Genomic DNA, 3853 nt, shown 5'->3' on the forward strand with positions numbered 1-3853 from the left:
AGCTGTCCCGGAGAACAAAGAGCTCATGTGCCACTAACTATATCAACAACTCTGGTGTATTTTTGGCCACAATGTTTTACAAGTCTGGGGATTATGATTATTTATTTCATTTATTGATTAATCTGCTTGGTCATTTCCTGATATTTTGATTTTTTCATTTTCACAACTCCCTATTTGTAACTGTATTAGCCCCTCTCTGTAAGTGCACTGTTCACGTAGTGTGATATAATAAAAATGTTTTATAATATACTGTATGGTTGATGCCTGTTATGCAATAATATATTTAATTTAATGTTTACTTGTACTATTTTTATGTTTCTAGAAGTTCCCCTGATGAAAGACACATTTCTGATTTAAGTGTTATTGTGTTATATAAATGTAAAACATTATTTGTGCAAACTAATGTGCACAAAACCAATGTGATTGCCTTGTTTTATTTATCCCAATAATATCATTTTCAGGCTTCTTCATTCACTGCTACTTTATTAAAAGATAACATTGAGAAAGCATTGTATATGACATTTAAAAATAATTGATAAATGTCAAAATAAGATTGCAGATACAAAACTAATGCTAATGCTTTGATATTCTTAGACATATTTGCATTTTAATGAGTGTCAAATACTGATAAATGTGAATGTAAAACACAGTAGAGGCAAATCTATACAGTATGTCAGCCGACATCGCAACATTTCTACCAAATACTGTTTCCAGGGAGAGTAGAGTACAATATAACTTTCATCCACAGTGAGCTTGTAACCAAAAAATACAGTATTTATACACTTCAGTTTTCATTGGAACAACGATGGTAAAGATTAGGATTAGGGGTCTGTACTGTATAAGAGTTAAACTTTTTTCCCCATTGCAACTATAAAGCCACTCACTAGTATTACACAACAACAGTACCTTGTTTTATTTATTTTTTAATTGAGTAAGTCATTAATTTTATGATTTTATGACAAGCCTGTTCATATTAATGATACAATAGTTTCCTGATCCTCTTGAAAAGAAATGGCTTTCACTTTTTCGTTGTCTTCTCTCAAAGCACTTATGAGTGTTGCAATATCTTCCTGACAGAGAAGATGGTATTTTTCCATGCCCAAGATTTCACACAGTTTCAGAGAGATATCCTGTAGAATGTTAATCACCACATCAAAGATGATGACATACTCAGTCTGTTTCACCAACACCTGTGCTTTCCCTGACAATGTGTTGAGCATCTGTGTGGCATTCCTCAAGTCTTGCTGGACAGTCACCATGTACGAGATCTTAGAGGAAATGTCTTGAATGTTATTCTGAATTTGTCTTAAGCATGCATCAGTGTTGTTGAGCTCCTCTCTCTTCTTTTCAACCATTTGCTCATATTCCTCTACTCTACTAAGAGATGTGGTGACATTTTCCTCAGATGTCCTCAAAGCCATTTCAGCAGTGTTGGCAGCCTCTGTGGCATTGTTTAAGTCCGTTTGATAGACACCAATCAGAGTAGCTCCTGAAAAATGAAAAAAGGAAAAAAAAACAATAGTGTATTATTTTGTGTCCAGGAAAGACCAATATGAATCGATATTTTCATATTTTATTCTCATCCTTGTGTGAAAGCACATTCACCAGAAACCTCTGGGGGAATAACCTGCTTCTTTCAGTCACCTGACCAGTTGCTGGAAGATAATTGGCCAGGAGAAATTTAAAAGTGGGAAGTGGAGGCTTTCTGGCAAAGTCAATGGAATTATGTCTGCCATCTGGAGAATAGAAGGCCTATTAGCTCCACTCAACATAGAGAAAAGGACTGACTGACCACCGAAGGGAGAATGAGACTGTGAAAATATTGTTTTGAAGCCAGTAAATGGCTTAGCTGCTTGGCTATGATAGTCAGAGACTTTATGCTTCTGACTACACTTTTCGATGAAGGTTTCGTTTTGGTATTTGGTTGTGGCTGTTTTTTTTCTTTATTTCACTGTAGTGTAAATAAAGAACACTAGTATTCTTTAATCTTAATGCTGTAACAAACTTCTGATTTCAAGTAACTTTGGGGTATAATGTGGATATGTAAATATGTTGATTCAGTGGTAGAAGCAATTTTGGCACTTCTTTCTACCAAATGTTATTATTACTGTACACTACATGTCCCCTTTCAGCACTTACCTATTATAGTCCCAATAATAGGAATAAACATCAATCCAATTCCAGTGTTTCTAATAGCTTCATCATGCTGCATTTTGGCTTTAATATCATTAACAATCTGCTGTTTGGACTGAAGATTACTTTTTGCTGACTGCAGTTCATTTCTGTGTCTCTCCAATATTTCAGTGTTGGCTGTGAGCTGGTCTTTCAGGTTGGCCAATTCTGTTTTCTTGCTACATGTTCTCGTTGCAGCCTGCCCTTCTCCATTGTCAGCTCCTCACAGTGCTTGTCCACCTTTTCCACTTTGCATGTTGCAGCTTTATCTGATCGTTCTAGCCATTCCTTTGCTGCCAGAATCAATTTCCTAATGTCTGCATGTTCCTGCTCCATGTGATTTCTGTCCACAACCAGGAGAATCGCAAAGAGATTCTGCAGTGAGAGGACACCTTTCTTCATGGATGATATAACAGCCTCACCAAATTCCTCCAAGTCTTCGTTACAGATGACAGCGAGTGTCTCTACAGTTGACACTGACATGATTTCTCTACAGAAGAGAAGATTCAAGTATTAGAGTTCAATAAAACAGCTATTACTACAGATTTAAGTTCAATATTGTGAAACATGCAGATGCAGCCATTATAAATGAATGGTACAACCCCGTATTGCGCGAAATTATCTACAGTTCACCACGTTGTACCGCAGTACGTGATTGACTAGCCAAAATGAACGACAGGGGTCTCATGATGTATTGGTTGTTAGTGAAACGATATAATCATTTAATCTCTTTACTGTGCATGTTTTAATCCACTTAATATTGAATATTAATATGGAATTTTACAACTAAAGGGACATTTATGTAGCTGAGTAAAAACAAAAGAGGAGCACAACATGTTTGAAGGTCATAAACAATATTAATTTAGGAACATAAACATATTATGTAAACTGTATATGGCTAGTTTTGGTAGTTTAAATAAAAAAAATATACACCCGTATTCACTTTCTTCCTAAACATTTTAAAGTCTTTCATTTGATTACATGCTGTGGTTAATTTGCAAAAGTTTTTATGTGATCCTGACTATATTAAGTTTATATAATTCATAAAAAGTTATAATGTTTTAACCTCATCTATGGATATTTGCGCTCGTTATCATAGTAAAAAAATGCAAACTTTTTAGACTTTGATTAATATGGAACATAACATGGAATCGTGTATCTAAAGAATTTAATAACAGTATTAATTTAAGGATCTAAATCTATGTATCTTTATAGCTGGTAGTATTATTGTAATCCACTTTCTTTGTTAACACATTTTATTTTTAATTTGACTCATTCACGCATGTTAAAGTATTATGTACACTATATTAACAGTTTTTTGTATATATTGTAAGAGGACACGGGGAAGGGTCATCTCTGGCGGACAAAAAGAATCAGCTGACCAGTAGATGGAAAGGGTCTACCTTAAGAGACAACGAGACACAGCTGAGACGCATCAGGAACCGGGATATAAGTGGCCCGGAGGCAGTGAACAGGGCGGAAGCCGGGAAGGTGAATGTGTTTTGGAGGAAAAGAGTGGAAAGAGGTGCTTGTTACGGATCGGGCTAAGGAACAACGAACGACTGCAAGGAGAAAGGTTTATGATTTTGGATTACGGACACTGGTTTAGGATACATCGCGGATTGTCTTTATTACGGACTTTTGGAACTCGGAACGAATCAGGACTAAGGGAACGGATAAC

At 35.7% G+C, this 3853-nt stretch overlaps 1 long non-coding RNA gene across 1 annotated transcript; it reads right to left on the bottom strand.

The window, feature by feature from the left end:
- Window positions 1-907: 907 nt before the first annotated feature.
- LOC138224067 (uncharacterized) lies at window positions 908-2171 on the bottom strand. The gene is made up of 2 exons (XR_011182422.1): window positions 2140-2171; window positions 908-1489 (listed from the first exon to the last, which is right to left on the bottom strand). It is a non-coding gene; the product is annotated as an uncharacterized lncRNA (long non-coding RNA).
- Between the last annotated feature and the right edge of the window lie 1682 nt (window positions 2172-3853).

Source organism: Lepisosteus oculatus, chromosome 18 (genome assembly GCF_040954835.1).
Source record: "Lepisosteus oculatus isolate fLepOcu1 chromosome 18, fLepOcu1.hap2, whole genome shotgun sequence".
NCBI lineage: Eukaryota > Metazoa > Chordata > Actinopteri > Semionotiformes > Lepisosteidae > Lepisosteus > Lepisosteus oculatus.